The sequence below is a fragment of the Chiloscyllium punctatum genome, chromosome 36, assembly GCF_047496795.1.
Source record: "Chiloscyllium punctatum isolate Juve2018m chromosome 36, sChiPun1.3, whole genome shotgun sequence".
NCBI classification, from domain to species: domain Eukaryota; kingdom Metazoa; phylum Chordata; class Chondrichthyes; order Orectolobiformes; family Hemiscylliidae; genus Chiloscyllium; species Chiloscyllium punctatum.
The window spans coordinates 56,988,052-57,011,726 of record NC_092774.1 but is presented as its reverse complement, the minus strand read 5'-3'; the positions used below and the strand labels follow the sequence as shown (position 1 = coordinate 57,011,726).

The following is a 23,675-nucleotide window of genomic DNA, read 5'->3' as shown; positions in this document are numbered from 1 at the left end:
ATCTCTTTTGTATCTTTCCCCTCTAAGGCGAAACCATGCCCTCTCCTTCTGGACACCCTCACCCCAGGAAACGACTTTGTTTATTAATCCTATCCATGCCCCTCATGATTTTATACACGTACAGTTACGACGTTCAAAAGACATTTGGATAAGTACATGAATACGAAAGGTTGGAAGGGTTATGGGCCAAACACTGGTAGGTGGGACGAGTTTAGTTTGAGAACATACTCAGCATGGACTCGTTGGATGAAGGGTCTGTTCAGTACTGTCTGACTCTGTGACTGATCTGTACTGGTCTTAAAAGCATTTTCTTACCTCCCCCGATAAGCATCCACTTCTTTGTTGTTCAAAACTCAGATGAACTTCGCCTTGAATATGTTCAATGACCCCACTTCTGAACTCAATTCCTCTTGGTAATATACCACTTGCCTTGCTCATTGCCTGCTGCATCTGCCCGACAGCTGGCATTGACTGGTGTGGAGGGACTCTGAGACCCCTTAGTACATCCATACATCATTCCTGATGAAGGACTTGTGCCCGAAACGTTCCCTGTCCTGTTCCTCAGATGCTGCCTGACCTGTTGTGCTTTTCCAGTGCCACATTTTTCGACTTTCACCTCTAGTCCTCACTTTCTCCACATTCCAATATATAATCATTTTAACAATGCACTGCTTTTTTTAAAACAGCAAAGGCTATAACTTCACATTGCGGAACTGCACTTGCCATGTGTTTGCCAATTGAGACACAGACCTGGACCAACTTCGGGAAGAGGCAAAAGACTGAGTTCTGAACAAAAACCGTAGCACACTCAAAACGTCGGCTCTGTTTCCCTTTCCACGGATGCTGCTCGACCCGTTGGCTTTCTGCAGTATTCGCTATGTTTGTTCGACACAAATGCTGCTTTCCATGAAAGAACTTCAATCCCTGTCCTCTGGTAACTGACCCTAGTCAGTGGCAATAGGTTCTTCTGATCATTAACCTGCCCATTCACACCACGTCTTCTCCCATCATTGCCAACAGCCCCTGGAAATCTCCAGTTCACCTTCTTTGCTCCAAAGAGAACATTCCCAAACTTGGGATTGGAAATTGCTCATCCCTGGACATGATGCAAATATTACAATGGGGAAGAGGTTTTGTCAAAATATCGTCAGTTAGCAGGTGGAAAAATGTTCAGGAAGTAAAACACAAATCCCAGTCTCCAGCTTTGTGAATCTTTCGAAACTCTTTGGGAAGTGGAATTAGAGGAGAATGAAGGATGAACTGACGGACTGAGCAGAGACAGTCCAGACACCATCCCCTTGTTTAAGAGGCTGATTGACTCTGATATTCTCGGGACCTGAACTGACCCGAGACATTGAAAGAATTCTCTGCACATCAGGAATTCAAACCCCTTCTCGGCTCGGCGCCAATGAGAAAATTCAGGAAGAGGCAAAACACTGAAAGGCTCGGAGGGCGATGGCCCCGGTGGTGGAGAGCTCGTTCCTCGTGACATGATGTACCTGCAGATGGTGGGATCAGGCTGTCCCCATGTCTCCAGAATGAATGTCCAAGGCTTTATTATGGAAAGTAAAACTGATAGAAGACAATGGTAATTTTGGGCGGGGCGGGTTGAATTATGAATTGATTAGTAGGTTCCTCAAAGACACTGTGCACGCAGCTCTTGCCCCTGTCTCTGTGTCGCAATTGGTCAGCGCGTTCGGCTGTTAACCGAAAGGTTGGTGGTTCGAGACCACCCAGGGACGGCGTGTTCCTTGTTCTCGCTCCTACCGCTTTCTTGCCTGCGAAAGTGCACGTTTTTAATGGTGTCAGGAAAATGTTTCCCAAACGGAAATCTATTCCACTGAGGCAGCACAAAGGGGTTTCTGAATTGATTGAATTTCTAACATAAATGACTGCGGATGCTGAGAATCCGAGACAGAAAGCGAAACTGCTGGAGAAACTCAGCAGGTTTGGCTGGACCTGGATGAGGAAAAAAACGAGTTCTGAAATGTTGTCTCTGATTCTCTTTCCACAGATGCTGCCTGACCTGCAATTTCTGTTTTTGTTTTTAACTGAACGTCCATTTCATCTACCGGGATGAAACACGCAGACTCGCCATTTGCAGATATTGAACCCTTTCGAAACCTGAGAAGTGATTGAATTCAAACAAACTCTGCAAGGATTCACTTTTTCTCAGCTCCACAGGCAGAGAGTCCTGGGAAATGAAGCTGTCAGTGTGGTTCTGTATTGGTGGGCCGAGTGGTGAATGCGATGGACATGAAATCCATTGCGGTTTCCCCACGCAGGTGTGAACCCTGCCGACTACAGTTGAGAAACGACGTCAAAAAGAAAGGGAGATTGCTCCACGGTTTTTTTAAAGATGCAAATCATTGGAGCGGTTGAAGTATTTCAGTTACACTGGGACTGCTCGGGAATCTGTAGCCCACTGCCTGTCAGGGTGGAACAAGCAGAGACCCACAGAGCTGCTTTTGAGGCGATGAGCCAAGAGTTTGGAAATGAGATCGAACAGTGAGGGGCGTGAAGTCGTGATCGAAGTTAAGCAGGCACCTGAGGACAAAGGTGTTTTATTTGCCAGTGAAAGATATTGCTTCACAAAGTTGGGATTATGGAAGGGAAGCAGTGACGGTGATTATCTTTGGCTGTTCCTCTTGTGAATGTTCCCATTGCTGCGCATGTCCGTGTTAACGTCAGAACTCTGCAGCATGGCGGCGTCAGGTCCGCACAGTGCCGGGGGCGCAATGGATGACGCATCTGACTCCACCTACCTGTTTGAAATGCAGCTCGCAACTTCTTCACATACCCCAATTAATCTTTCTCATTGTCCTGAAGCTGGCATACGGTTTGAATTCCTGATCTGCGGGAATGAGACTCTTTTCACTGTGTCGCGTCAGTAAGTGTCCCTGAGAACATCAGAGTCAAGTCACAGCGCTGTCAGAGGAGGGGAAGTTGAAATAGTCCCACACGCTGCTCATGGGCACATTTCACTTTCCCCAACTCACCGCCCCAACACTGCGGCTCTTGGGAGTGGAAAGGGAACAAACTCCAAAACCCAGTCTCATATTTATAAATCTTCAGGAAATAAGAAAACTGTTCATCCCTTCGGGTCTTCCATCCTGGGCTGACAGCGTTGATTTTAAATGGCTGTCCAGTCAGTGCCGATTCGTTTTGGCTAAAAAAAATCTTCCTTTTCTCATCATAGCATTTCTTGCTACAGAGAACTGTGCGGCAGAGTTCATGTATATATTTCCTTGTATGGTATTTTGTAAATAACATTCGTTTGCTGCTTGTTTGTATCGGGTATTTCAGGTTCATTAGAGGCTGTTTAAGTGTGTTGGGCGGTTTGTGGGCTACCATGATGCTGAGAGGGTTGAGTTGTCTGGACATCATTTCCCAGATGTCTTTAATGTAAAGTAATGTGGCTCGGGTTTCTGCAGACGTTGTGTCTGCTTGTGTCAGTTTGTTGATGTGAAATCGGCACACTGGGTTTATTGGGTAGGCAAAAGTGAGGACTGCAGATGCTGGAAACCAGAGTTTAGATCAGAGTGGTGCTGGAAAAGCACTGCAGGTCAGACAGCTTCCGAGGAGCAGGAAAGTCGATGTTTCGGGCAAAAGCCCTTCATCAGGAATAGAGGCAGGACACCTCCAGGGTGGAGAGATAAATTGGGGGTGGGGTGTGCTGGGCCGAAGGTAGCAAAAAGTACAATAGGTGAATGGGGGTGGGGTTGGAGGTGACAGATCAGAGAGGAAGGTGGAGCGGATAGGTGGGGAGGGAGATTGGCAGGGAGGACAGTTCATGAAGACAGCGCTCAGCTGGAAGGTTGGAACTGAGGTAAGGTGGGGGGAGGGGAAATGAGGAAACTGGTGCAGACCACATTGATGTCCTGGGGTTGAATGTATCCGAGGCAGAAGTTGGGACGTTCTTCCTCCAGGCATCGGGTGGGGAGGGAGCGGCGATGGAGGAGGCCCAGGACATGCATGTCCCTGGCAGAGTGGGAGGGGAGGTTGAAATGTTGGGCCACAGGGCGATGGGGTTGATTGTTGCGGATGTCCTGGAGATGTTCCCTCAAACGCTGTGACTTGACTCTGCGGCGGGGCTCCAGTCTCCCCAATGTAGAAGAGACCGCATCGGGAGCAATGGATACACGAAATGACATTGGTGTTTGCCTTCCAACTTCGTGACCCGGGTTCGCCTTCCGGGCAGGGAAGCAATTTTCAGGAGAGCTGTCAAACATTGCCTATGTCTCCTTGGTGGTCTAGTGGTTAGGATTCGGCGCTTTCACCGCCGCAGCCCGGGTTCAATTCCCGGTCAGGGAAGCAGTTTTCCGTGTGTTGCTTGGCTATCCATTCTCCTTAAAAGCGCTGTGCAGTTACTGGGTGCTGCACTGCGTCGTGTTTCGTTGAAATAGTGCCCTCGTTCAGATTTGTTTGTATGTGTAGGAATGATTACTTCTGTAGCTAAGTACTTGGTTCGCGTGCGCTGTTTTCCTGTAGAGGCTGTTTTGAATTTATCATTGATTGTTCGGTCGACTGTGACTGCTAGAAATGGCACTTTGTTGTTGTTCTCCTCTTTTGTGAATTTTATGCCAGTAAGGAGATTGTTGATGGTGTTGTACGTTTCCTCTAATTTGTTTCATTTTTTGATGACAGAAGTGTTTCATGGGCGTTTCGTTGATTTGTTTGTAGGGCTTGTTACTGAATATGAAGTGGGTGATAAGGCACAGTTCCACGAGGTTGACAGTGTTATCTTTGCTGCTGAAGTTGGTTCTGTGTTTTCGTCTTTAGTTCTTCGAGTAGTGTCTTCAGTTTTCTTTGGCCACGTTGATGTTAATGGATGTGAACAGGGCTGTTATGTCAAAGGACAACATTATTCCATCCTCTTCTATCTTCGTGTCTTTGGTGTTCAGGAATTCTTGGATGGAGTAAATGGAGTGGCATGAATCTTCGACTTGGTGTTTTAGTCCTCAGTGGAGGCCTTTGACTAGTCTGTATATTGGTGTTCCAAGTCGTGAGACTATGGCCTGAGGGGGGCTCCTAGTTTGAAAAAAAGGAGAACAACAATAAACTGCATTCTTAGATGTCACAGTAGAGCGAACAGTCAATGGGGAACTTCAAACTAGCATCTACATAAAAACAACACACACAAACCAAATACTTAACCACAGAAGCAATCATCCCAACATCCACAAACGAAGCTGCATCAGGACATTATTTCAACCAGCCATGACACACTGCAGCACAGAGAAACTACGAAGACCACAAGAGAAATACGTATATAGTGTATTTAAGGAGAACGCGTCCGCAATAAACCCATTCCGCCGATTTCTCACTGATGCTTCCAAGCTCACTCTCAAAAATTCGGTTTGTCCCTCCATTCTTTCCTGTTTGTTTTTTGTGGGTTTTGAAAGCGTTCCCAATCCTCTGACTGAGTATTGGAGTTGGGAAGGTAAAAACAATGACTGCAGATGCTGGAAACCAGATGCTGGATTAGTGGTGCTGGAAGAGCACAGCAGTTCAGGCAGCATCCAAGGAGCTTCGAAATCGACGTTTCAGGCAAAAGCCCTTCGTCAGGAATAAAGGCAGTGAGCCTGAAGCATGGGGAGATAAGCTTATCTCTCCATGCTTCAGGCTCACTGCCTTTATTCCTGACGAAGGGCTTTTGCCCGAAACGTCGATTTCGAAGCTGCTTGGATGCTGCCTGAATTGGAGTTGTGAAGTTATGTTGTGGCTGTACAGGACATTGGTGAGACCACTTTTAGAATATTGTGTGCAATTCTGGTGTTCCTCCAATCAGAAGGATATTGTGAAATTTGAAAGGGTTCTGAAGCACCAATGGGTCCACAGAGGGGAAGAGGCCCTTCTGCTGCCCTGAGTGTGGGAAGGCCTTCAGTGATTCCTCTGCCCTGCTGACGGACCAGTTGGTCCACACCGGGGAAGGCTGTTCTCCGGCCCCCAAGTGCGAGATGGCCTTCAGCAGTTATTCCCACCTGTTGAGACACTAGTGGGTCCACACTGAGAGGCCGTTCTTCTGCCCCAACTGCAGGAGGGGCATTGCTCTTTCCTCCGACGTACTGGCCCATTGGTGTGTCCAAATGGTAGAGAGGTCGTTCGGTTGCCTATGTGCAGGAAGGCCTTCAGCAATTCCTCGGCCCTGCTGAGGCACCAGTCTATCCACACCGGGGAGAAACCGTTCTCCTGCCCCGAATGTGGGAAGGTCTTTACCTGCTCCTCCACACTGCTGAATCACCAGCTGGACCACACGGGGGTTTGGGGGTGGGGTGGGGGGGGAGAGTGGCGGAGGAGGGGAGGCCATTCTGCTGCCCTAAGTGTGGGAAAGCCTTCAGCAATTCCTTTGCCCTACTGAAGCACCAATGTGCCCACACCTGGGAGATGCCCTCCAGCTGGACCGAGTGTGGGAAGAGGTTCATGTTTTCCTACAACTTGCGGAAGCACCAGCGGGGGCACCAGCGCTCCCAGCAATCAGATCCTACCAGTGATGATGCCTTCAGTCACCTCCCAGGTCTGAACCTCCTGCCAGTTCTGACAGTGGGTGCAGTGGGAGAGTAGGTGGGCTGTTTTAGTCTTCTGCTGGACTGCAATTGCCTTCCCGACACCCCACAATCACAACTCCATGATGGCTCAGGGTTAGCACTGCTGCCTCATGGCACCAGGAACCCAGGAATAATTCCACCCTTGGGAGTCTGTGTGCAAGTTAAGGAGGGTAGGAAAATGGATCTGAGTGGGTTAGGTTTCGGAAGATCAGTGCAGATGTGTTCGGCTGAAGGACCTGTTTCCACATTGTGGGGGTTCTATGATTCTATGAGCTTTGCCTTCAGTGGACACTGTTGCTCATTGAGCCCGGGACTGCACATTGCCAATGAAATGATCCAGAGAAACCTAAGATCGCAGACCATCGGAGAAGAAGTTTGGCCTACTCTGCCATTCGTTAGTAACAAAAGTATTGGATGAGATTAGCTACAGTGTGGAAACAGGCCATTAATTCCAACAAGTCCACATCCTTAATCTAGTCCACATCGACCCTCCGAAGTGTAAACCATCCAGACACATTTCCCTCTGACTAATGTACCTAACTCTATGGGCAATTAAGCATGGCCCATCCACATGACCTGCACATCTTTGGTTTATGGAAGAAAACAGGACCACCCAGAGAAAACTCACTCAGACATTGGGGGAAAGTGCAAAGTCCTCACAGACAGCCACCCAAGGCTGGAATCAAATCTGCGTCCCCAGCACTGTGAGGCTGCAGTGGTAATCACTGAGCCACTACATATTGCAACCCGAAGTTGGCAAGCCGGGGGTTGGGAGAATACAGCAAGCCAGGCAGCACCAGGATGTGGAGTAGTCAGCGTTTTGGGTATAAACCCTTCTTCATGACTGAAAGAGTGACTTATCTATGAGAAAAGATTTACATGAATGTTGCTGGGGGTTGGAGGGCTTGAGCTGCAGGGAGCGGCTGAATAGCATGGGGTTGTTTTCACTGGAGCATCGGAGGCAGAGAAGTGACCTAATAGCGGTTATAAAATCATGAGGGGCATGGACAGTGTAATAGACGATGTCCTTTCCTTGGGTAAGGGAGTCCAGAACTAGAGGGCATAAGTTTAGGGTAAGAGGCGAAACAAATTGAAAGGACAACTTCTTCATGCAGAGGGTGGTATATATATGAAATGAGCTGCCAGAGTATATGGGTCAGGTGCTGTCAAATGGGACTAGATTAAGGCTGGAAGCTGGAAGCTGGATTTGCTCAATGCTTGTATTTTTAACTCATTTAAATGGTACCTACTGTATGGGGCTATGGTGTACATTAAAACCGAAGGATCATATCAGAGTGTTTATATTTAGCAGTGGTAGTTGGTAAAATGCACACTCTGGGGGAGCACTTTCTATGATGCTGCATTTCTCGCCTTCTGCCCTTCCCCCATTTCTTATCTCCCATCTTGATTTTATATTTTTTTGGTCAAATTTAATTTCAGATTAATCAGACTTGCGATTCACTGTGTGGTATTAATTTGTTTGTTCGAATATTTCAAGTCAAAATTAATGCTGTAATTTAATTTCTGATGTCAGAGTTTGACATTGAATGTGCAGGTGTGAATACCATTAAGTTGTGAAAATAAATCAAGAACTTGTGGTTTTTAACAAAAAGAGCAGTTCACTGATATTCATGGCATCGTCTCATTTGGGAGTGATGATTCAAATCTGACCAACAAACCGTTTCATGCAGTCATCCAATTGAATAAAAATTTTCTTTAATTTAATAAAAGAAAATAATTCTGGCAGGCTAAGACTTATGCAATCTATTTATAAGATCATGTCCATTGCTCGCAATATGGTCTCAACCACATTGGGGAAACTGGATGCCAACTAACCGAATATTTCAGGGAACAACTCTTGGACTCTAATTCTAACCGACACACCGCCCTGTGGCTGAACACTTTATCCCACCCTCCTCTTGCTTATCTCTCCACGTTTCAGACTCACTGCCTTATTCCTGATTAAGGGCTTTTGCCCGAAATGTCGATTTCGCTGCTCGTTGGATGCTGTCTGAACTGCTGTGCTCTTCCAGCACCACTATTCCAGTATTTGGTTTTCAGCATCTGCAGTCATTGTTTTTACCACTTTAACTCCCCCTTCCATTCCACCAAGGACATGCAAGTCCTGGGCCTCCTCCACTGCCAACCTCTTCCTACCCGACACTTGTAGGAAAAACACCTCAACTTCTGCTTTAGGACCCTCCAACTACATGGTATCAATGCAGATTTCATCAGTTTCCTTATTTCCTCTCCCCCACCTTGTCCCAGATCCAACCTTCCAATTCGAAACCAACCTCTTGACCTGTCATACCTGTCCACCTTGCTTCTCATCTATTTGCTCCACCCTCATCTCTGACCTATCACCATCAATCCCTACCTCCACCTACCTATTGCACTCCCAGCTGCCTTCCCTCCAGCCCCACTTCCTTCCCATTTATCTCTCAGCCCCCTTGGGCCACCCTTTATTCCTGATGAAGAGCTTATGCTCTAAACCAAGACTGTGATGAAGCAACATCCTCAACAAATAGGAAATAGCTCCCAAGTCAGATTTCATCCCCTCTTCTGTTTCCCAGTTCTTTCAGAAATAAGGAATGTCTTTTTCTTCCACTAGAAAGTGGTCTTCCACTTTGCGCTGTCTGAAGTGTTATCCCTCACCACTCCTTCAGCCACCTTTTAAGAATCCTTTCAACCTGTTTTTCTAACAATTGTGGAGGTGACCAAAAGCAAACATTTCACTTCTCCTCAATGTCCCATTTCTCCTCCTATGAGCCATTTTGTCATGTTGTCTCTGTTACAAACAGCCGAGTGCACTTGGTTTCTGAATTGAAATTTGGCCATTGAAGTGAACAGGATTAATATTTATCGATGGCTAGCTGTGTTTGCACAAACTGTAATTATCCACCAATACGATGTCTTTTGTTCCACCAAAACTGGAAACAATGATCTGTGTTTCGATTGCAGTCCGATGTAGAAAATCATCCCAGCGATCTTCACGTTATTATAGTTTTCTGAGGCCATAACATCATTACGTGGCAGTTTGATGTGACTAAAACCTGGATGGAAATCTCTGGATTCTGTTGTAAAAGTATCGGTATAATGTGATTCACACTGCGCGGTCACCAACTGAACGAAGCGGCTGTGTGTTGAAATCCCGTGATGAACAGTTTGTGTTCGACTTGTCATATTGCAGGGAGCTCAGCATTTCCCCAAACAATGGGCACACCACCTCCCTGACACAGTGTTCACAAATCAAACTGACAGCAAAGATTCATGCATGATCGAAAGTGTCCACAACTTTTGACACCACAGATATACGGAGTGAACGTACTCTTTTCTTCATTGGAAATGTTAGACGTTGATTGTAGTGAGCTTGACGTGATTTGAACACACAACCTTCTGATTTGGAGTCAGACGCGCTACCGTTGCGCCACAAGCTCACAGGTGGCCCATGTGCTCTATTCATGCTTAAGGGAAGTGATCGCACTACAATGATTTTACGTTCATGTCTGTTCTGTTTCTCCCCCTTCTCCTTCTGTCTCTCGAAACAATTTCCAACTCTCTCTCAATAAAAATCTGAAAGAACTGCGGATGCTGTATATCAGGAACAAAAAACAGGAGTTGCCGGTGACCCTTCCACAGAACAGATGGTGATTGGGAAAATGTCGGTTTATATGCAGGAGATATTGTGGGAGGAAGGCGGAGATCAGGACAGAGCCCAAACCGAAGGAAGAACTGTTGGACAGAAAAAGGAGTTGATAACGATCTGCGTGAGAGGGTGAATAACTGTTAATGGAGACTGTTCGTGGCGAAGTAGTGTGGAATGACAGACTATGTGATAACAAGGCTTGGCGTGTGTGGTAGGGACGAGGATACTATGGAGTTCAGGTCCTCGAATGATTGAATTGGATATTGGGACCAGAGGGATGTGTGGTCCCCAAGTGCAATATTCGGTGCTCTTCGTTCTGCTGGTGCTGAGCTTCGCTGGAACACAACAGCAAACCTGAGACAGAGATGTTGGCCAGGGAACAGGGTGGGGTGTGGAATTGGCAGGCAACTGGAAGCTCAGGGTCTTTTTTGCAGGCAGAACGTAGATGTTCTGTGCAGCAGTCACCCAGTTTACGGTTCGTTTTCCCCAATGTAGATGAGGCAACATTGTGAGCAGCAAATGCAGTAGACTGGGTTGTGGGAAGTGCAGGTAAAGGGCCACTTCACCTGGAATGTAAGTTTGGCCCCTTGGATAGCGAGGAGGGAATAGGTAAATGAGCTGGTGTCACACATTCGGCACTTGCAGGGGAAAGTGCAACTCAACCTGTAAGTTTACTTTGAGAAAATCCTGGACTTGAACTCCCAAGTCTCTTTGCATTTCGAATTTGTGCATTTTCTCCCCATAATCTTCTGTTCAAACATTGACTATCTATGTCAGGGCAGCACCAGTGATTTCCTGACGTATGGATTGTATTTGGGGATATCAAGGAACGTCAGGAACTGTGAGTACCTCAGGAGCAATCGTTATTCCTGGGGGAGGCAGAGAGGAATGTGGTGTGGTCCTGTAAACTCCAGAACTTTGATAACTTCATGAGTCAGCAATAACTCTTTCTGGACCAAGAAACGAAAGGGCCAATGAGAAACTGCTACAAGGGAGTTAACAAATAACATACATTAACTATCGCTGGGAAGGAGGAGGCAAAACAATGAGCAGTTCCTTTGAACAGATGAGATAATGGTGTTTAATAACTGTGTGACAGAAGGACAATTAATTCTGCCCGTAGAAGGAACGCCTTGGCATAAAGGGGTTAATTGCAGGACAGGCTGTTTCAAACAGGTGGAAAACCCTCAAGGATAAGAAGGCAAGCTACAGACCTGAGGTCTCTAGAGGTGTGGGGAGGTGGTATCCAAATCTAAAGCCCAGCACACTCACGCAGCAGTACTCTGCTTCTGGGCTCTCAGCAGCTGGATTCTGCATCAGTTTAAAGTAGGTCCTATATCTCTGACAACATCGGTACACAAGGTAGTGAAGAAAGGTTTCAGCACACTGGCCTTCATCAGTTAGGGAATTGAGTATAGATGTTGGCAAGTTATGTTGTAGTTATACAGGACGTTGATGAGGATGCACCTGGAATATTGTGATCAGTTTTGGTCCCCTTGGTGTTCTGACTTCTGACTTCTTCAACTCTGGGTTTGTGTTGAACTTGATGGGATACTTTGTCCAACTCAGCATGTTTAAACAGTATCTCTCAGAGGGATTCATCTGAAACTTTTCAGGAGGTGAGCTCAACAAGATTGAACTATTCAAAGTTACTTGGACTCTATTTTAAACTTACATCAGGACCAGTAGTCAGAGACACGTACAGCATGGAAACAGACCCTTCGGTCCAACTTGTCCATGCTGACCTGATATCCGAAATTAATCTACTCCCATTTGACAACACCTGACCCACATACTCTGGCAGCTCATTTCATATAAGTACCACCCTCTGCATGAAGAAGTCGTCCCTTTTTATATATTTCGCCTTTCACCCTAAACCTATGCCCTCTAGTTCTGGACTCCCCCAGTCCAGGGAAAAGACCTTGTCTATTACCCTGTCCATGCCCCTCATGATTTTGTAACCGCTATTAGGTCACTTCTCTGCCTCCGATGCTCCAGTGAAAACAACCCCACGTTATTCAGCCGCTCCCTGCAGCTCAAACCCTCCAACCCCCAGCAACATTCATGTAAATCTTTTCTCATAGATAAGTCACTCTTTCAGTAATGAAGAAGGGTTAATACCCAAAACGCTGACTACTCCACATCCTGGTGCTGCCTGGCTTGCTGTATTCACCCAACCCCCGGCTTGCCAAACTCGGGTTGCAATATGTAGTGGCTCAGTGGTTACACCTGCAGCCTCACAGTGCCAGGGACCCAGGTTTTATTCCAGCCTTGGGTGGCAGTCTGTGAGGAGTGTGTACGTTCTCCCAATGTCTGCGTGGGTTTTCTCTGGGTGGTCCTGTTTTCTTCCATAAACCAAAGATGTGCAGGTCTTGTGGATTGGCCATGCTTAATTGCCCATAGAGTTAGGTACATTAGTCAGAGGGAAATTGTTCTGGATGGGTTACACTTCGGAGGGTCGGTGTGGACTTGTTGGGACAAATGGCCTGTTTCCACACTGTAGCTAATCTCATCCAATACTTTTGTTACTAACGAATGGCAGAGAAGGCCAAACTTCTTCTCCGATGGTCTTGCGGTCTTAGGTTTCTCTGGATCATTTCATTGGCAATGTGCAGTCCCGGGCTCAATGAGCAACAGTGTCCAGTGAAGGCAAAGCTCATAGAATCATAGCACCCCCACAATGTGGAAAAACAGGTCCTTCAGCCGAACGCATCTGCACTGATCTTCCGAAGACTAACCCACTCAGATCCATTTTCCAACCCTCCATGAATTGCACACAGACCCCCAAGGGTGGAATTATTCTTGAGTTCCTGGTGCCATGAGGCAGCAGTGCTAACCCTGAGCTACCTTGGGGTTGGGTTTGTGTGGTGTAGGGGAGGCAATTGCATTCCAGCAGAAAAAAATAAAAGCTCACCTACTCTCCCACTGCACCCACTGTCAGAAATGGCAGCAGATTCAGTCCTGGGGGGTGACCGAAGGCTGCGTCACTGGTGGGATCTGATTGCTGGGAGCGCTGTTGCCCCCGCTAGTATTTCCGCAAGTTGCAGGAAAACATGAACCTCTTCCCACACTCGGGCCAGCTGAAGGGTCTCTCCCCAGGGTGGACACACTGGTGCTTCAGCAGGGCGGAGGAATTGCTGAAGGCTTTCCCACACTTAGGGCAGCAGAATGGCCTCCCCTCCTCCGCCACTCTCACCCCCCCAAACCCCCGTGTGGTCCAGCTGGTGATTCAGCAGTGTGGAGGAGTGGGTAAAGACCTTCCCACATTCGGGGCAGGAGAACGGCTTCTCCCCGGTGTGGATAGACTGGTGCCTCAGCAGGGCCTAGGAATTGCTGAAGGCCTTCCTGCACATAGGGCAACTGAACGACCTCTCTACCATTTGGACACACCAATGGGCCAGTACGTCAGAGGAAAGAGCAATGCCCCTCCTGCAGTTGGGGCAGAAGAACGGCCTCTCAGTGTGGACCCACTGGTGTCTCAGCAGGTGGGAAGAACTGCTGAAGGCCATCTCGCACTTGAGGCTGGAGAACAGCCTTCCCCGGTGTGGACCAACTGGTCCGTCAGCAGGGCAGAGGAATCACTGAAGGCCTTCCCACACTCAGGGCAGCAGAAGGGCCTCTTCCCCTCTGTGGACCCATTGGTGCTTCAGAACCCTTTCAAATTTCACAATATCCTTCTGATTGGAGGGACACCAGAATTGCACACAATATTCTAAAAGTGGTCTCACCAATGTCCTGTACAGCCACAACATAACTTCGCAACTCCAATTCAGGCAGCATCCAAGCAGCTTCGAAATCGACGTTTCGGGCAAAAGTCCTTCGTCAGGAACAAAGGCTGTGAGCCTGAAGCATGGAGAGATAAGCTTATCTCTCCATGCTTCAGGCTCACTGCCTTTATTCCTGACGAAGGGCTTTTGCCCGAAACATCGATTTCGAAGCTACTTGGATGCTGCCTGAACTGCTGTGCTCTTCCAGCACCACTAATCCAGAATCTGGTTTCCAGCATCTGCAGTCATTGTTTTTACCTTCCCAACTCCAATACTCAGTCAGAGGATTGGGAACGCTTTGGGAACGCTTTCAAAACCCACAAAAAACAAACAGGAAAGAATGGAGGGACAAACCGAATTTTTGAGAGTGAGCTTGGAAGCATCACTGAGAAATCGGCGGAATGGGTTTTTTTGGGACGCGTTCTCCTTAAATATATTATATACGTATTTCTCTTGTGGTCTTCGTAGTTTCTCTGTGCTGCAGTGTGTAGCGGCTCGTTGAAATAATGTCCTGTTGAATCTTCGTTTGTGGGTGTTGGGATGATTGCTTCCGTGGTTAAGTATTTGTGTGTGTTGTTTTTCTGTCGACGCTAGTTTGAAGTTCCCCATTGACTGTTCGCTCTACTGTGACATCTAGAAATGGCACTGTGTTAATTTTCTCCTCCAATTCAAACCAGGAGCCCCCCTCAGACCCAAAGTCTCACCACTTGGTACACCAATATACCGACTAGTCAGTGGCTCGTTGAAATAATGTCCTGATGCAGCTTCGTTTGTGGGTGTTGGGATGATTGCTTCTGTGGTTAAGTATTTGGTTTTTGAGTGTTGGTTTTCTGTAGATGCTAGTTTGAAGTTCCTCATTGACTGTTCGCTCTACTGTGACATCTAAGAATGCAGTTTATTGTTGTTCTCCTCTTTTTCAAACTAGGAGCCCCCCTCAGGCCATCGTCTCACTACTTGGAACACCAATATACAGACTAGTCAAAGGCCTCCACTGAGGACTAAAACACCAAGTCGAAGATTCACTCCACTCCATTTACTCCATCCAAGAATTCCCGAACACCAAAGACACGAAGATAGAAGAGGATGGAATAATGTTATCCTTTGACATAACAGCCCTGTTCACATCCATTAACATCAACGTCGCCAAAGAAAACTGAAGACACTTCTCGAAGAACTAAAGACAAAAACACAGAACCAACTTCAGCCTGCAAAGATAACACTGTCAACCTCGTGGAACTGTGCCTTACCACCCACTTCATATTCAATAACAAGCCCTACAAACAAATCAACGAAACGCCCATGAAACACTTCTGTAATCAAAAAATGAAACAAATTAGAGGAAACGTACAACACCATCAACAATCTCCTTCCTGGCATAAAATTCACAAAAGAGGAGAACAACAACAAAGTGCCATTTCTGGATGTCACAGTAGACCGAACAGTCAATGATAAATTCAAAACAGCCTCTGCAGGAAAGCAACACACACGAACCAAGTACTTAGCTACAGAAGTAATCATCCCTACACCTACAAACAAATCTGAACGAGGGTACTATTCCAACGAACCACAACACAGTGCAGCACCCAGTGACTCCGAAGACCAAGTAGTAACTCTGCAACGCATTTAAGGAGAATGGGCAGCCCAAAAAATGCACTGCAAATTGTTTCCCTGACCGGGAATCGAACCCGGGCCGCAGCGGTGAAAGCGCCGAATCCTAACCACTAGACCACCAGGGAGATGGCGGCGAAGTTTGACAGCTCTACTGAAAATTGCTTCCCTGCCCGGAAATCGAACCCGGGTCACGGGAGTTCGAAGGCTTCCACCAAAGTTGTTTCTTGTATCCATTGCTCCCGATGCGGTCTCCTCTACATTGGGGAGACTGGAGCCCCGTCGCAGAATCAAGTCACAGCGTTTGAGGGAACATCTCCAGGACACCCGCAATAATCAACCCCATCGCCCTGTGGCCCAACATTTCAACCTCCCCTCCCACTCTGCCAGGGACATGCAGGACCTGGGCCTCCTCCATCGCCCCTCCCTCCCCACCCGATGTCTGGGGGAAGAACGCCCCAACTTCTGCCTCGGATACATTCAACCCCAGGACATCGATGTGGACTGCACCAGTTTCCTCATTTCCACTCCCCCCACCTTAGCTGAGTTCCAACCTTCCATCTGAGCGCTGTCCTCAGGACCTGTCAATCTCCCTTCCCACCTATCCGCTCCACCCTCCTCTCTGACCTGTCACCTACGTCCCCAACCCCATTCACCTATTGTACTCTTTGCTACCTTTGGCCCAGCACCCCCCCATTTTATCTCGCCACCCCTGGAAGCGTCCTGCTTCTATTCCTGATGAAGGGCTTTTGCCCGAAACGTCGAATTTCCTGCTCCTCGGAAGTTGTCAGACCTGCTGTGCTTTTCCAGCACCACTCTGATCTAAACTCTGGTTTCCAGCATCTACAGTCCTCACTTTTGCCTACCCAATAAACCCAGTGTGCCGATTTCACATCAACAAACAGACACAAGTAGACACAACGTCTACAGAAACCCTAGCACATTACTTTACATTAAAGACATCTGGGAAATGATGTCCAGACAAATCAAACCTCTCAGCATCATGGTAGCCCACAAACCTACCAACATACTTAAACAGCGGCTAATGAACCTGAAATACCCGATACAAACAACCAGCAAACGAATGTTATTTACAAAATACCATACAAGGAAATATATACATGAACTCTGCCACACAGGTCTCTCTGGCAAGAAATGCTGGGATGAGATAAGGAGGATTTTTTTCAGCCAAAACGAGTCGGCACTGACTGGACATCCATTTAAAATCAACGCTGTCAGCCCAGGATGGAAGATCCGAAGGGATGAACAGTTTTCTTATTTCCTGAAGATTTACAAAGCTGAGACTGGGTTTTGGTGTTTGTTTCCTTTCCACTCCCAGGAGGCGCAGTGGTTGGGGCAGTGAGTTGGGGAAAGTGAAATGTGCCCGTGAGCAGCGTGTGGGGCTATTTCAGCTTCCCCTTCTCCGACAGTGCTATGACTTGACTCTGATGTTCTCAGGGACATTTCCTGACGCGAGACATTGAAAAGAGTCTCGTTCCTGCAGATCGGGAATTCAAACCGTGTGCCGGCTTCAGGACAATGAGAAAGATTAATTGGGGTGTGTGAAGAAGCTGTGAGCTGCATTTCAAACAGGTAGGTGGAGTCAGATGCGTCATCCATTGCGCCCCTGGCACTGTGCGTATCTAACGCCACCATGCTGCAGAGTTCTGACGTTAACACGGACATGCGCAGCAATGGGAACATTCACAAGAGGAACAGCCAAAGATAATCACCGTCACTGCTTCCCTTCCATAGTCCCAACTTTGTGAAGCAGTATCTTTCACCGGGAAATAAAACACCTTTGTCCTCAGGTGCCTGCTTAACTTCGATCACGACTTCACGCCCCTCACTGTTCTAGTTTCATTTCCAAACTCTTGGCTCATCGCCTCAATAGCAGCTCTGTGGGTATCTGCTTGTTCCACCCTGACAGGCAGTGGGCTACAGATTCCCGACCAGTCCCAATGTGATTGAAATATTTCAACCCGTCCACTGATTGCATTTAAAAAAAAAACCGTGGAGCAATCTCCCTTTTCTTTTGATGTCGTTTCTCAACTGAAGTCGGCAGGGATCACACCTGCGTGTGGGAACCGCAATGGATTTCATGTCCATCGCATTCACCACTCGGCCCACCAATACAGAACCACACTGACAGCTTCATTTCCCAGGTCTATCTGCCTGTGGAGCTGCGAAAGAGTAAATCATTGCTGAGTTTGTTTGAATCCAATCACTTCACAGGTTTCGAAAGGGTTAAATATCTGCAAATGGGGAGTCTGGGTGTTTCATCCCGAAAGATGAAATGGACGTTCAGTCAAAAACAGAAATTGCAGGAGCAACTCAGCAGGTCAGGCAGCATCTGTGGAAAGAGAATCAGAGACAACATTTCAGAACTCGTTTTTTTACCTCATCCAAGTACAGCCAAACCTGCTGAGTTTTTCCGGCAGTTTCGCTTTCTGTCTCGGATTCTCAGCATCCGCAGTCCTTTACGTTAGAAATTCAATAAATTCAGAAACCCCTTTGTGCTGCCTCAGTGGAAAAGATTTCCGTTTGGGAAACATTTTCCTAAAACCATGAAAAGCGTGCACATTCGCAGCCAAGAAAGCGGTAGGAGCGAGAACAAGTAGCACCCCGTCCCTGGGTGGTCTCGAACCACCAACTTTTCGGTTAACAGCCGAACGCGCTGACCAATTGCGCCACAGAGACAGGCCCCAGCGCGGCCGGCAAAGTGTATTTGAGGAACCTACTATTCAATTCATAATTCAACCCGCCCCGCCCAAAATTACCATTATCTTCTATCAGTTTTAATTTTCCATCATAAAGCATTGGACATTCATTATGGAGACATGGGGACAGCCTGATCCCACCATCTGCAGGCACATCCATGACACTAGGAACGAGCTCTCCTACACCGGGGCCATCGCCCTCCGAGCCTTTCAGTGTTTTGCCTCTTCCCGAATTTTCTCATTGGCCCCGAGCCGAGAATGGGTTTGACTTCCTGATGTGCAGAGAATTCTTTCAATGTCTCGGGTCAGTTCATCTCCGGAGAATATCAGAGTCAATCGGCCTCTTAAACAAGGGGACGGTGTCTTGACTGTCTCTGCTCAGTCGGACAGTTCATCCTTCATTCTCCTCTAATTCCACTTCCCAAAGAGTTTCTAAAGATTCACAAAGCTGGAGACTGGGATTTCTGTTTTACTTCTGAAACATTTTTCCACCGGCTAACTGACAATATTTTGCCAAAACCTCTTCCCCATTGTAACACATGCATCGTGTGCTGGGATGAGGAATTTCCATTTTGTGGAGACATTCCCAAGTTTGGGAATGTTCTCTTTGGAGCAAAGAAGGTTAACTGGAGATTTCCAGGGGTTTCTGTCAATGATGGGAGAAGACGTGGTGTTTTCGCTGCTCGTTGGATGCTGCCTGAACTGCTGTGCTCTTCCAGCACCACTAATCCAGTATTTGGTTTCCAGCATCTGCAGTCATTGTTTTCACCTTGTTGATTTTAACCCTACTATGAATCCTCTTGCAAGGATGCCTGCCTTGAAGAAGTTTTCCTCCTCTCTCTACAAGAATCTCAGGGAGTCCCTCTCCCACTGCAACTCCCACGTCATTTCCTCTGCTCTGAAGCTCTTCAACCATGTTGTGAAACAAACTCGCTACCACAGCCACATTTGCCTAGTTTCAAACTTCCAGCTCAGTTATTGTCTCCTTGACTTGTCCGACCTGCCTATCTTCTTTTCCACCTATCCACTCCACCATCTCCTCCTTGACCTATCACCTTCATCTCCTCCCCCACTCACCTATTGTACTCTATGCTGCTCTCTCCCCACCCCGACCCTCCTCAAGCTTATCTCTCCATGCTTCAGGCTCACTGCCTTTATTCCTGATGAAGGGCTTTTGCCCGAAACGTCGATTTCGCTTCTCGTTGGATGCTGCCTGAACTGCTGTGCTCTTCCAGCACCACTAATCCAGTATTTGGTTTTCAGCATCTGCAGTCATTGTTTTTACCTTAATGATCAGAAGAACCTATTGCCACTGACTAGGGTCAGTTACCAGAGGACAGGGATTGTAGTTCTTTAATGGAAAGCAGCATTTGTGTAGAACAAACACAGCGAATACTGCAGAAAGCCAACGGGTCGAGCAGCATCTGTGGAAAGGTAAACAGAGCCGACGTTTTGAGTGTGTTACGGTTTTTGTTCAGAACTCAGTGTTTTGCCTCTTCCCGAAGTTGGTCCAGGTCTGTGTCTCAATTGGCAAACACATGGCAAGTGCAGTGCCGCAATGTGAAGTTATAGCCTTTGCTGTTTAAAAAAAAAGCAGTGCATTGTTGAAATGGTGACATATTGGAATGTGGAGAAAGTGAGGACTGGAGGTGAAAGTCGATAAATGTGGCACTGGAAAAGCACAACAGGTCAGGCAGCATCTGAGGAGCAGGACAGGGAACGTTTCGGGCACAAGCCCTTCATCAGGAATGATGTATGGATGTACTAAAGGGTCTCAGAGTCCCTCCACACCAGTCAATGCCAGTTGTCGGGCAGATGCAGCAGGCAATGAGCGAGGCAAGTGATATATTACGAAGAGAAATTGAGTTCAGAAGTGGGGTCATTGAACATATTCAAGGCTAACTTCATCTGAGTTTTGAACAACAAAGAAGTGGATGCTTATCGAGGGAGGTAATAAAATGGTTTTAAGACCAGTACAGGTCATTCACAGAGTCTGACAGCACTGAACAGACCCTTCATCCAACTAGTCCGTGCTGAGTATGTTCTCAAACTAAACTCGGCACACCTACCAGTGTTTGGCCCATAAACCTTCGAAAGTTTCGTATTCATGTACTTATCCAAATATCTTTTAAACGTTGTAACTGTACATGTATAAAATCATGAGGGGCATGGATAGGATTAATAGACAAAGTATTTTCCTGGGGTGGGTGAGTCCAGACCGAGAGGGCATGGGTTTCGTGTTAGAGGGGAAAGATACAAAGAGACCTAAGGGGCAACTTTTTCACGCAGAGGAGGGTACGTTTATTGAATGATCTGCCAGAGGAAGTGGTGAAGGCTAGTACGATTGCAACAGTTAAAATGCATTTGGGTAGGTGTATGAATAGGAATGATTTGGAGGGATATGGGGCCGTGTGCTGTCAGGTGGGACTAGATTGGGTTGTGATAGTTGGTCGGCATGGACAAGTTGGACCAAACAGTCTGTTTCTGTGCTGTACATCTCTATCTCAATGTTCAACATACTCAGTGACCTGGCCTCCACAGTTTTCTGTGACAATGAATTCCAAAGATTCACCACTCTCTGGCTAAAGAAATTGCTCCTAATCTCCATTCTCCCTTTATGCTGAGGCTATGCCCATGGGTATTAGTCTCTCCTCCCAATGAAAACATCTTCCCAATGTCCACTCTGTCCAGGCCGTTCAATGTTCTGTACGTTTCAGTTGGATCTCCCTTGAATGTGGGCCTGTTAATCAGCATGAACCAAACCCTTCAGGATGAGGACATCTGTGATTAGATTCAACAAAGTGAGAATGGACGGCGAGAGTTTGGGATGGAGATTTTCAGCTTTTAGGGAATAAGGTAGGAAAGAAAGTTTAATATAAATTATAATTGATCAGATGAGCCGATGAGCCAAGGAGTAGTGGATGGAGTTTAATTTAGACAAATATGAGCTGTTGCATTTTGATGAGGCAACTCAGGGCAGGACCAATGTGGTTAATGGTAAATTAATGGAATTCTGTGCTCAAGGAAGCAGTAGAGGCAGCTTCATTAAGACACTGTTGGATGGGTTTTTTGCGTGGTAAGGGAATTAAGGGAAGTTGGGACAATGCAATTAGGAGGAGCTGAGACCATGGATCGATCCGCCATGATTTTAATGAATGGCGGAGCAGGGTCGACGGGCCAAATGGCCTACTCCTTCTATTAATTTGAAACGATAACCCTGCGTTTCCCATGGCCAACCCACCTAACCTGCACATCCCTGGACACTAGGCAATTTAGCATGGCCAATCCAAATCAAGGCCAGTGAGCAATGTAGTGATGTGGAAACCAAACACCAGAGAATGAGAGAAAGGGACAAGGAGAATAAATGTACTAGCAATCAAAACTGGATTCTAACCATCACAAAAAATAAGACTAAAAGCTCAGTAAGTGAATGTGTGCTGCATTGTAACAAAAGCGAATTAATTGACTGCACACATTGTAGAGAATAATTATGATCTGAGACTCCTTACACAGATATGGCTTCAGAATGACAAGGATTGGATCCGGAATATCGAGGGGATACGTGGCATTCAAGTCGAGTGAGAGGCTCAGTAAAGGTAGAGGGTGGACACTGCTAATCAAAGCACTGATAGCATGGTAGTCTGGTGTCAGCTCGGATTTCAGGTCCTGATTTCTCTGTCCTCTGATCTCCCTCTTCCCACAGAGTTAAATGTTGTCTGTTCTCAGCTCTGCTCGATTTCTGTTGAAGCTTTGACCCCCTTTTACATTTTCTGGAGCAATAAAATATTCTGAGCCTCCTGGGAATGACACCTTATCTATACCCCTCCTGATTTTAAAAATCTCTATAAGGTTAACTGTCTACTTCCTCGGCTCCATTGGAAAAATGTCCCAGCTTCTTCTTAACTCAAACCCTCCATTCCCTGCAACACGCTGGTAAAGTCGGGAATAGGGAATTGTATCAAATCACATAAATGTACTGTCTGAAACAATCTAGCTGTGTTCTGGCCTGAGATATTGTGAGTCCCTGGTGTAAGTAATTACGAATGCAATAATTTTAGTCACAGAATTGAACAATCATTTTGCAACAAAGGGATCTATTTTGATAAGGAGGTTTGGTCATTTCTAGGCTAAGTGAACAGTTTGTAGATCAGGGAAATGAAGTTCCAGACACTTCGGAAGGGCAAGAAATGAATTTGATGAAGAAGACAAAGAACTGTGGATGCTGGAAATCTGAAACAAAAACTGAGAACATTGGAAAAACCCAGCAGAACTGGAAGCATCTGTGGAGAGAAAGCAGAGTTAAAGTTTCGAGACCAACAACCCCTCTTCAGGATTCTGAAATAGTTTGTGAGAACCCCTTAAGTCATCTGCCCAGCTTTAAGACCACAATACACAGGAGCAGGATGAGGCCATTTGGCCCATCGAGTCTGCTCCACCAGTCGATCATGGCTGATATGTTTCTCTATCCCATTCTGCTGCCCTCTCCTCATAACCCTTGACCCCTTATTAATCAAGAACCTATCTCTGTCTTAAATGCCCTCAATGACTTAGCATCCTCAACCCTTCTCCGAGTGGAAACATCATCTCCACGTCCACACTGTCCAGGCATAGAGTAGCACAGCGCTGCCTGACCCACTGTGATCTCCAGCATTTGTTGTTTTCAGGAAGGATTCCAGCATCTCCAACAGCGCGTTTCTAAATTTTGTGCCCCGTTGGTTAGCTCTTCCTGGATGCCATGAGATTTAACCTTACACAACAATCCACTGTGTGGTACAATTAACAAAGTTCCCAGCCCCCACCTCTTTCTGCACACGTGGGCCGCACGATGGATCAGTGGTTCGTACTGCTGCCTTCCAGCGCCAGTAATCCACTTTCGATTCCAGCCTTGGGGCGACTCTCTGTGTGGAGTTTGCACATTCTCCCTGCCGTGTCTGCTGGGTTTCCTCTGGGTGCTCTGGTTTCCTCCCAACATCGAAAGGTGTTCAGTTTCGGGAGAAGTGGCCATACTAAATAGGCCCATAGTGTGCAGTAAGTGTAGTGGAATGGGATAGGGGAATGTGTCCACATGAGTTACGCTTTGGATGGTCGGTGTGGACTTGTTGGGCTGAATGGCGTGTTTCCACATTGCAGGAATTCTACGTGGCATTCCCCCAACTCCAGAGTCTCAGCACTCCTGGTTTTTCCCATGGACAGTGTGGGGGAGGGAAACAATGTTTTACACGGGAGTAAGGTTCTGTGAGTGTGAAGCTAAAAGGAAACGCAGTGCATTGCTTGAGCTGGTTTCCCCGGTATACCAGAGGCTGAGGGGTGATCTTACAGACGTTTATAGAATCATGAGAGGCATAGACAGGGTAAATAGACAAGGTCATTTCCCTGGGATGGGAGA

General features: G+C 46.9%; 5 non-coding genes across 5 annotated transcripts; 2 read left to right on the top strand and 3 right to left on the bottom strand.

Annotated features, from left to right (window-relative positions):
• Positions 1-1,668: 1,668 nt before the first annotated feature.
• trnan-guu (transfer RNA asparagine (anticodon GUU)) lies at positions 1,669-1,742 on the top strand. The gene has a single exon. It is a non-coding gene; the product is annotated as a tRNA-Asn (tRNA).
• A 2,500-nt stretch (positions 1,743-4,242) lies between these two features.
• On the top strand, positions 4,243-4,314 carry trnae-uuc (transfer RNA glutamic acid (anticodon UUC)). Its single transcript has one exon. It is a non-coding gene; the product is annotated as a tRNA-Glu (tRNA).
• A 5,599-nt stretch (positions 4,315-9,913) lies between these two features.
• Positions 9,914-9,985, bottom strand: trnaw-cca (transfer RNA tryptophan (anticodon CCA)). The gene has a single exon. It is a non-coding gene; the product is annotated as a tRNA-Trp (tRNA).
• Positions 9,986-15,625: 5,640 nt separating this feature from the next.
• On the bottom strand, positions 15,626-15,697 carry trnae-uuc (transfer RNA glutamic acid (anticodon UUC)). The gene has a single exon. It is a non-coding gene; the product is annotated as a tRNA-Glu (tRNA).
• Positions 15,698-18,195: 2,498 nt separating this feature from the next.
• trnan-guu (transfer RNA asparagine (anticodon GUU)) lies at positions 18,196-18,269 on the bottom strand. Its single transcript has one exon. It is a non-coding gene; the product is annotated as a tRNA-Asn (tRNA).
• Positions 18,270-23,675: the final 5,406 nt, after the last annotated feature.